Source organism: Castor canadensis, chromosome 18 (genome assembly GCF_047511655.1).
Source record: "Castor canadensis chromosome 18, mCasCan1.hap1v2, whole genome shotgun sequence".
NCBI lineage: Eukaryota > Metazoa > Chordata > Mammalia > Rodentia > Castoridae > Castor > Castor canadensis.
In genome coordinates, this window is record NC_133403.1 from 8434164 (window position 1) to 8445364 (window position 11201).

General features: G+C 39.8%; 1 long non-coding RNA gene across 1 annotated transcript; it reads right to left on the bottom strand.

Moving 5' to 3' along the window:
* Positions 1 to 1419: 1419 nt before the first annotated feature.
* LOC109684469 (uncharacterized) lies at positions 1420 to 1845 on the bottom strand. The gene is made up of 2 exons (XR_012443516.1): positions 1634 to 1845; positions 1420 to 1519 (listed from the first exon to the last, which is right to left on the bottom strand). It is a non-coding gene; the product is annotated as an uncharacterized lncRNA (long non-coding RNA).
* Between the last annotated feature and the right edge of the window lie 9356 nt (positions 1846 to 11201).

Here is an 11201-nt window from a genome sequence, read left to right on the forward strand (position 1 = left end):
CTAGATCTACTCTGTGCAATATGACCACCAAGAGTCACAGGTAGCTGCTGAGCCCTTGGTTTTTGTGGCTCAGATAAAGGTGTGCTGTTGGAGTGAAGTACACACTATATACCAAAGACTTCATATAAAAGTAATATATTTAGTTACAGTTTTAAATATGGACTACATTATTGGATTGATTATGTTACAGAACATTGAATGAAATATAATTTATTATGTAACTTAATTCTATCATTTTCACTTAAACATGGTTAGATGACAATTTGAGATGCCAAATTCACTTTCAATTACATTTATATTGGACTCTGCAGAGTTTGATACTTCTGTTACTACAAGAGTGTCATAATCAGTCACCTACTTTCGTAAAAAGTAAGAGAACTTTTTGGAGCCATGAACTCAAGTTGTAGTACCAGTCTTGAAAGCTCAGTGGGAGGCCACAGGATGGTGGAGACGCCCTGGGGAATGAGCCCTGGGAGTCCTGCCTTTCACACTGAGCTCCCATCTAGAGCACCAGGACCTCAGAATAGTCTCCCCATGGACTCAAAGCCCATCAGGAGATGTGCAGACTGATACCTATATCCAGGATCCCCATGAATTTTTCAGGTAGATTCACAGAGAGTTCATATTCTTGTTATTGTCCTGAGGGAACATGGTTTAATGTGACCCTCAGTCAGGGGCCACTACAGCCCAGGTCATTGTGGACTGAGGTTGTTTTCAGTGTAAAAATTGACACTTGGATGTCTGTTGACCCTCAATACTGGACTCCTTTAGTGTCTCTTCTGCCCACCCTCAGCCTGTCTACTGGCTGTTCCAACTGCATATCTACACCCCCTATGATGTTGGAGGAGACTGAGAGCAAGAACATTCTGACTCCAAGTGACCAGATAATCTGCATCACCTAAGGGGGTATGGATAGTGAACACGCTCTTGCTTTTACAGCTGTGCCCACACTGACCTCCCCAGCACAGCACAGAGACATGGCATTGTTAGGAAACAGAGGCTGAGCTGGTGTAGTTCCTGTAGCAATGTGCTTTGGTTTTGTTATGTGAGCATCCAACTCATGTGCAGCCTTTCTTCAGAGACATGAATTTCGAAGTCACATGCCATAAGACCACTCTGCACAGGCTGAGATAGCAAGTTTAGAGCAGGAAGGAAGCTGTGAGTTCACAGCAGGTTTTGGGTTAACTTCCCCATGAACTTTCACTACTGTGTAAATTGTTACTTCCTGCATATGAAGCACAGTAATAATCAGCCTCATCCTCAGGCTGGAGCCCTGAGATGGTCAGGGAGGCTGTGTTGCCAGACTTGGAGCCAGAGAAACGATCAGAAATCCCTGAGGGATGACTAGTCACATCATAAATCAGAAGCTTATGGTTTGTTCCTGGTTGCTTTTGGTACCAAGATACATCATTATACCTCCCAATATCATTGCTGGTTCCAGTACAGGAAATGGTAGCTGTCTGGCCAAGAGATCCAGAAGTTGAGGGAGGCTGAGTGAGGGTTGACTGAGCCCATGAGCCTGAAAAGAGGGAGAAACACTCTGGTGAGTCATTGCTGAGCCCATGTGAAACAAAGGAGGCGTAGACAAAGTGTCAGCCTAGATATTACAATGCTCCCTTCCCTGAAGTCTCACCTTGACTGAGGATAGTGAGGAAAACCAGAGGCCAAGCCATGCTGGAGACACCCAAAGAGCACTGCATCCTGAGACCTATGAACTGACTCTGACTCCCCCATACCACTCTTATCCCCTACCCTACCTGAAAGGAAGTAGGGGCCTTCATGCAAATCTCTTTCCTAAAACTGTCTTTCCTCACCCCACTCTGACCTGCCATGAACTGTAGACATTTTGGCATCTTTACACAGCAGATCTTACCTGAGGGGATTACAATTTATGAATGACTTTTCTGAGTCAGTGAACAGTGAACCCATGACAGTTCCCAGAAAATTTAACCAACCCAGACATGTGTCAGCCTTTCCTTTTGTGTCATTCATGGTGGTTCCATACTATGATGTTCAAATACTAACCCTTCCTTGATTGTGGTGTGAGATTAGAGATAGGATCCTAGAATGATATGGAGGACCAACCACTCCTCCTTACAGACATCAAAAGCAGAGCAGGACTTCACTTCTCCATCATATCCTCTAGTCCCTTAATTAGGGTGGCTTACTTGCACTATGCTGTCACCAGGTCCCTACAGCCACAATTAGTCAGGGGCTTGAGGTTGAGACCTGCGTACATTTGTTGGACTTTGCAGAAAAGGATATTTTGGAATACAACAGATTTTTGACACTCCCTAACATCATAGAAGAGTTTCAGGAAAAAGCAGGTATGGGAGATCATAAAGTCCCTGGAAACCATAGCAATGATCTTCCCCAAATCTAGCTCTGTGCTGCCCCCTGGTGGCCTAATTCAGAGTCTCCCATGTAGTTAAGTGAGAGCTGAACCTGCCTACTCTCTTCTGCTTTCCCCGGTTCCTCACTCCTATCCCAGGTCAGGCCCCTGGTTCCTTATACTCCTCATTTGACCCCCTTCCCTTTGTCTTCTTGCTTCCTCCAGGATGGAATGTGTCGTTTACCACACCATGTACTCAGATCCAACACCTCTGGATTTTTTGATTGTCAAAGAAAGGCTGTCACAGGGTGAGTGGATAGACACTCACCTCTTCAGATTAGAGACAGTCACCCCGTATCTGAATATAGAAATATTGTACAGCATAAATAGTCAAACAGGAGGAGGATGACTAGATGAGAAATATGAGATTAAGGAAAGGATTTAATCATTTCAAAATGGTTTAATGAATAATAGTGAATTAAAAATAGAAGAGTCAACCAGGATTTAAAATGGTCTACAGGAAAAAAAGAAGGTAACTGCAGTGTTTGAGGATGTGGGAGAAGAGGCTAAGGAACCCATTTCCAGGAATATCTCAACAGAGCCTGTCTGAGTGTCTCCAGGGACAGAAATTCTTCTTAATTTTAATCCTTTATACATTGGGAGAAACCTTTATACACTATCAACCATGAGCCCTGGATCATCTCCTCAATCTTCAGTCATATGACCTAGTGGGTTTTTTTGTATCTCTAGTAGTTCCCCATATATATTTGTGAATAATTCTCATTTAATGCAAAAAACATGCAAGAGGAAATAAAACTGTCATTTTAAATTGTGATATTTTCTTAATATCTCAGAAACCATCAGTGTTGTTAATATTCATGTTCACTAATACTTCACATAAATTCTCACTCACGTTAATAAAGGTATTTAGAATGCATAATATGAGCCCAGGATGATGGACTCACAGCTTATGTGCTAAAGAGAGCTGGAGCACCAGGGTGATAGTATTTAGTCAAACCCTAGAGATTCTTTTCTTAATTTTCACTACCAATTAATAACTACCAAGAAGAAATCTCTTTTTGCTATTTTGTTTTATTGTACATTTAAAGATAAATGGAGGGTGTGATGAACCTCATGGGCTACATTCATCAATCTCATTCTTAAGGCAGTGAATGCCACCCCCCCACATAAATTGTAAACGTCCTACCAACAGCACTGTATTTTTAGTTCTTTTTTCTCCCATATCAACAAATGTTCACAACTCCCTGGGTATGTATTTATTTGTTCTAAATAACGCAAGCATCTGAATATTCCCATTTGTTTTTAGGAAATAAGGCTAAATTACACAGCCTTGAAAACAATAAATGTCTTTGTATTTAATTAAACTTCAAGGTCCCCAAATAATTGGTATGTCTCTCATTGTATTGTACCACCCTCTAAGATGGCCCTATCAAATATGGTCAATTATTATCTATAAATTCAAAGACATAATGCATTAAAAGCAGAAAACTGTTTATGAAAAGAACTTCTTTCATCAAAGAAGTCTTTTCCTCAGACTAAAATTGAGGGCATAAAATTGAAATTGACCTCAATTATCAAGGTATTCATTGCTTTTATCATATTTCCACTTATACTTTCAGGTGTCCATATGGTTCTTTCTGGGATTTCACTGAAGTTATCAACATTTCTATAAAAGTCAAATCATAATAAGAACTGTCTTGCAATGCCAACACAAAAAATGAGTCAGGACATTTGAAATGTTATTGACAAGTTGGCACGTGTATTTTTGTCTTTTTGAGGAAAATTCCATTTCATTCTCTCTAATATGTGTGAGATATGGAGTAATGTATAGAAAACTCTTTGTACTGATGAAAAATAATAGACAAGTTGGTTATGGAAAATATTTCTGTATTTTACCATATATCTCAGTGCATTTGGTAAATAAAAGCATTTTGAAATATTACTTAAATTTTTGTACTTTTATAGCAATATATTCAATGTAATTTGGAAACTGTTAGATAAATACATTAATTTCTTTTAACATTTAGTGCTTGAGTATTTCGTTTTATTTTCTCTTTTGCTCCCATTGCCCTCTAATAATGTTTTATGTTTTCTTCCACCTGTCTACAAACTCCACATGCCCTAACACATTTTTTGGGACAGAATACAATGAAATTGTTTGGATTTATTTGGCTACATTGTACTGTTTTATAAATTTGAAAGTGTTTTATAGGAGTAATCCTATTTTGAACCAGGGGTGTATTGATTATAAAATGCATATGTCAATGCAAATGCATTAAATGGTGAGGGAACACTGCTGGAGCCAGTTTGCATGAACAACTGAAAAGGAGCCAGAAGGAGAAATTATCAAAATCAGGAGTCAGACATAAAAGGTCAGCGGAACAGAGTACAGATCCTATAGAACCACACATAGAGGGACAAGTGATATATAAGAAAGGTGCAAAGGAGTATGGAGGTTATTTGGGAAATATTCTGGATGCGTGTAGTATACGCATAGGTGCACACAGAGCCATGCAAAAGACTTGAACTAAAATCCCTAAAACGTACCACATAAAATTTAACTTAAGGACAAAAGTGCAAAATAGAAAACTAAGAAATTTCTACGGGACAAATGTCTTTGCACTTGGATTCAGCAAAGATAACATACCTTACACACATCATGAACAAGATCCAAAAAAGAAAAGTAATAAATCATGTTTCATAAATATTAAAAACTTCCACCTAATGAAAGATTTTGTTTTGAGAATGAAATGGTAAGGCACATATTTGGGTAAAAATATTTGTGATTCTATATCTGAATGAAACTCTTTCTATACTACATAAAAACTGTTAAGTTAATTGTTTTAGAAAAATCATAAACATAGGAAAACAATTTGAATAGATTCATGAAGGAAGACCTATATACCTCAGCTTAGTACATGAAAAGTTGCCCATTATAATGAATCATCAGATAAAAGAAAATTCAGAACCCAAGGGATTAGCACTGCCTTTCTGTTCATGAGTTAAAATTTAAAAGTCTGACCACACTAACTGTGGGAAAAGTGTAGAACTCTTCTGCATTGCTTGTGATAAAATTTCAGAAAACAGTTTGGCATTTTATTTAAAAGTTAAACATATACTTAGAATATGATCCACCACTTTTATTCCTTTGAAAGTTCATACAAAGTTTCATACAAGAATATTTAATGCAGCTTTATTTTCAGTAAATGAAAATTATAGTACAAATACCTATCAAGTGAATGAAAAATTTTGGTACACATATATAAAGGAGTACTACTCAGCAAAACATATCAAAGTACTGACACACGCAAAAATATGAGTTACTCTCAAAATAATTATTCTTGAAAAAAGAACATAGACAAAAGGCAACATTGTATACACCCATTTTTTTTATCTTTTCAGAAAGGACAGCATACCTACAGTAACAGAGAGCAGATCAGCACTGCTCTGGGAAGGTGGATGGGTAAAAAGAGTAGGGGGTGGAAAAGTATGAAATGGTGGGAGGAAATTTGTAAGCAGATAATATGTCCATTTTCTTAATAACCTAAGCAAGATTTGGGAAATGTGAATATATTGAAATTCATCAATATGTGCCCTCTAATCATGGGTAGTTCATTGTATGTCAATTCTTGTTTTATTTGACTATTAAAACAGTCAGGCAAAGAAGTGTGTTCCAAGAAAAGTACATAAGTTGAGAATTCAAAGTCTAGACTATGGTGTCTGTTACTTGAATTTTCCTGCAGTTTATTTCCCCAAGCTCTCATAAAGGTTACTTCTTCATATCCTATTACCTGGGTAAGAGAAAAATTGCATAAATTCTGTCTCAGTACATCAACAGTCCACCATGTGATTTCTTCCTCTTATTTGAGTCAAACACCAAAGAAGACTCATGAACAAAAGCAGATTAACATGAACCAGGTTTTAAATATATAACTGGAAGAAGACAGGTGCTGTTGTGGCAAACAGTGGAGTGAAAAGGGAGTGCTTGTATCCAAGACATTGTCATCCTGATACAACCAGGGTTAAAGGAATCTGGCCCAGCGTTGGGTCAGCCCAGTGAGCAGTCAAGTGAGGGAGGGTGGCTGGTGATCCAGGCAGCCCACTTCTATAGCCCATTAGAGCCTCTTGGTATAACAAGAATTCTGTGTCTTACATGTCTACAGATTTTCTGTTCAAAAGAAGGAACAGGAGTGGTACTGACTATGACCTTCAGTCCTCCTATGAAGTTCCACTTTCAGAACTTGAACTGGGGACTCAGGTGAAAGCACCAATTCAGAGGATCTCTTTACTTGATGAAACTTCAGCTTCCATGAGCACCAATGGGCCAGGAATGATAAGGGAAAACAATGAGTTAATAATCCTGGTGGCAAGTGTGAATCCAGACTTGTTAAAACACTTCCTGCTTTTGTGTACCCATCATAACTTCTATCACATTCCACATGTGTTTTTTACTACATTCTATTAACTTATGATTGCACACATTGGAGTAACTACTACAATCAGGAAATCCATGATTTTTTAGTGGCAATTGTGTTTTATATAATCTTATAAAAACAGGCAGAAATCAGACCTGGCTGACCAATGCATATTGTTCCCAGAGTCTCTTTGTAGGCCCCCAGGAGTCAGGGGTGAATATGGCTCATGTCTTGAAGAAGGACAATCAGGAGACCCTCCACTCAAGAGGGTTCTGAAACAAGATCACCCCATGGTCAGAGCTATTACTTGAAGTGGATAAGAATCTACATCACTCTGTAGAGTCTCCAAAAGGAAGCTGTGAATGCTCCATCTAGTACAAAGTCCTGAGTGTTCCCCTCTATCTCCTGAAACTCCACCTGAGTACAGTAACTGAAGCCTACGGGCAAATATGCTGCCACGTGTGAGGAGAGACAAGGGAGCAGGAGTAGATATTTCTGTATATGTAAGCAGAGGATGTCATCCAAGAACACTGATAAAGTGAGCACTGGTGTCCTGAGGGTGAACAGGAGGACCACGTTGCATTCAAAGTTGAAAGACACAGGCCTTGGGAAACCCAACCTCTTACAGTGAGCCCCATCTACATCTAGACCTAGACCTGGACCTGTAATGCCCAGCCCTGTGTTTGTTGCCAGGGATGACACCTGGGACCAGAATTCTGACAAACCTTTTCCAGGTAAGATCTTAGCTATGTTGAGCTCCTGCCAGTACCACGGAGTTTTTATGTGTAAGTCTCACCCAAGAATGTGGTCACTATAGTTGGCATGGGGCGGACTGTACTGTTTCCAGTGTGAGGTCAGATGCCTGTTGATCCTTGGGTCAAGCTTTCATCTTGAGATCATCTTGGGAAGCCTCAGCCTCTCTCCTGGGTTCTCCTAGCTTCAACTCTGCTGCCGCCTGCTGGTGGGGACACTCAGAGCTGGAGCTTCTATTCAAATGAAGGCAAACATTACTCACCTGAAAGGATGAACAGGAAGTCCAGCCTAAGTCTTGTGTCTGCTGAGCTCATTCTGCCCTTCGAAGGGACTCAAAAAGAGGTGTCCTTCATGATATGAGGGAAGGGAGCTGGTGCAGCTCTGGTAAGTGAGTCTGAGAACTTAATTGGCCTCTGGCTTATGCTGTGAAAGTAGAATGAAAAGTTAATTTCAAAAAACAATTGCACTTTTGTAAAGGGACAACAAATGTTTCTGTAAGCATCCTTTGCTGTGTGCTTTCATCACCAGCATCATTTTCATCATTTACATCTGCATCACCACCATCACTGTCATTATTACTATGAACTCTATATTTATTTTCTTTTACTTCATCACCCACCTTTGAAATAAGCAGAAGAAGCTTCTGCATCAGCCTCATGTACACTACCAGTGAAACAGAAATGTCTCCTATTCTTTGATGAGGAAGCATTGAAAGTGAGTCCCCCAGGGAACTCCTGTGCAGTAAGTGAAGAAGCTATAAAGGAGGAAGTACAGATCCTGGTGGTCAAGCAAACACTAAGTCCTGTGGGCCCAGGCTGGACTGTCTTCCTCCTTACCTCTCTTATCTCCTTATGATAGAGAACTGTCTCTTGTGCAAATCAGCCTCAGCTAAATTCCACTGGTGGAAGAACATTGTGGTGTCCAGAGCAGGGTTTGCCCCAGAGGACAGACAGAAGAAAGGCAGCCCTGAAGACACAAAGTGCAGATCCAGTAGTATGGGACCACAGTCATCTTTGCCCCAGCGTGTCCTTCTCTTGCTCCTTACTGACCTGGCCATGCAGAGCTCAGAGTGGGTCCTTCTACATTTTCTGAATTCAGAGTACAAATGAAAGAGCCAGGTATGGGATGCTGACCCATGTCACTGATCTTGGAATGTATGATGAGAATAAGATAGGTCCCTAACCAAGTGTCCATTAAAACTTTAAAGATTTTCTGAGGAGTTGTAACTCTGTGTCCTTGGTGTGAGCTCATATTACAAATCATAGTTTATGTGCCTTTTGTGCTCAGCTAGTTCTGGGAAGGTCCCATAGGACAACATCAGAAACTTACACATCACAGGGAGTGATCTCAATGGAAAAGAAACCCCTGGACATCTTCCAGTTTCACAGGGAAAATATAAAAAGCCCAGACCTAAGACACACAGACACAGAAGAATATGTATAACAATGTCAATGACAACACAGTGGGAAAATGCCAGCTGTTCCTCCAGGCCTCAGGTGGTGGTCACAAGCCCTTACTATGTATTATTGTCTCCCTGATATCAAGGACTACTACATCCCATGATGACTTTATCAGGGTACTCTCTTGAACGCTGATGGCCACTCCCATCTGGCTAATGGAACCTCCAAGTCTTTCTTAGTCTGGGAACAGATTTAAAACCTCTATTAAGTCTGATATTTCTAGTCTTGTACTTGGGAGTATTGCTCTTCTCTGTGTGTTCCCTGTCTGTATGCATGACAAGCATGAAGGGATCAAGTCACAGAAATAGAAAAATACCTAGAGAAGAAGGTCTAGGGGGAAACCTAACATCCTTGCAGCTTTCTCTGGGGTATTCTTCTGTCATAAACATGGTCTCAGAATCAGCACTGGGAGACCCAAAACTCTGAGCCTGGCTCTCACTAGTGTCAGCTGCTGGGCAAAGTGGCTATATAACCAATGCCACAGACAGGCCATCCACACCAACAGTTAATCAAATATGTTCTGGTCTGTACCGAGGATTTCAGGATGTATAAGCAGTCCATGCCCCCAGGAATGTCCCCCTTTTTGGGTTGGGGCATGAACTTAGACTCACTTTTCAGCCTCAGAAGACAGGCTCAAAAGTGGCCCTGATCATTAACCTGTCTCGTTCTTGAAAATCAAGGCAGTTTTCCTAGGTACCAAGAGTCCAGGATTGACGATGAAGTCCAGCCCCGTTTCATGGGGTGAAGTTCTCAGTATATTACAGTTCTTCTCAGGGCACTTCTTCATTTGAGAAGGAACAAGCGTAATAGTTTTGATAGCATTTTCTATCTTAAATGCGGGTGTGATGATTGTAACTGCAGCAGACATCATGAAATCTTATGACAGCTGGAAAGAAAGTAGAACTCAGATAGTACAGATCGTGTAAAGAAATTTAAAATTACTCCAGGTATCACAGGGAATTGGTGAGTGCAAGAAAATAGCAATATTGGTGTCATTTTGAAGAAGGAAATTAGCTCTGTCTTCTTGTGACTGACTCTGCTTTTTCTGCATATATCCTTGCATTAAAGAAAGATTCTACCCAGCTGGGCATAAGTGGTTCCTGACTATGATACTCACTACTTGGGAAATTGAGATCTTGTGAATCACAGTTTGAGGCCAGAGTGAACAAAGAGTGTGGACTTCCATGCACAGCTGGTTTTTCCAAGGCTAGCACTGAAAATGATCCTCCCAGTCTCCAATTTCCTAAAGCTGGGATTACAGGTTTATGCCATAATGCCTGACTTTTTCAATAATGTAATTTATATAACCCAATATAACCCAGTAATGTTATTTACACATGAAATTTCAAAAACTGATTTATATATTTTATACATTTTCTCAACCATGTCCTGGATATATGATATTTATTTTCATATTCTACAGAATACAGCAAGGACACAAGATTTTCTCAAGAATATGTTTCTATTTAGATTTCATTAAGTTTATACATCATAAAGTATAATTTCATACCCAGATGACATAAGCATGTTGAAAATTTCCAATAACTAAACAGAATATAAAAGTATCATTTTCCTTTTCATATTTGCAGCCCTACTGCCAAGGCAATTCATATTTTCTAAGACAGATTTGACTCTGAAGCATCTCAGTTTCTAAAGTGCTCTGTTTGAACATAATTGAAGTAATATAGGTTTTAGCATTTCTAAATCTAAAAAGCTTTACCATTTCTCTTTTTCAGTAGAAAAAAACTTTCTATCAAATGCTCAGTTTATTTTTCATACATCATTAAGATATTTGTGTGCATGGAATGCTACCTGAAGAAAGATCTCAGATGGAAAGTATTGTGGTGAATCGATGTGTGATGCCTTGCTCTGTGGGTATCAATCATCATCCTTCATAATCCCTAACTCCATCCCACATCCACTTCATGCAGTGCCTACTCAGAAGACAGGGAGGAAAGGGCAGCCTAGGGCTTTAATCTGAGTGAGCTGGGACTATTTGCTTATGAATTTTTCTCCAGTTCACCTGGGCTGGGGAAAGAATTTGAAAGGTATTTGGAAAGAGTTTTGCTCTCGCTTCAACCCTTTATGTAAATGTGAGATTTATTACTGCAGTCTGTCACCTGAAAATAATAACCTCAGCCTCAGACTCATTTCCACTGATTTCCAGGGTGGTCAAGTTCCCTGATTTAGATCCAGAGAACAAGTCAGGGATCCCAGAGG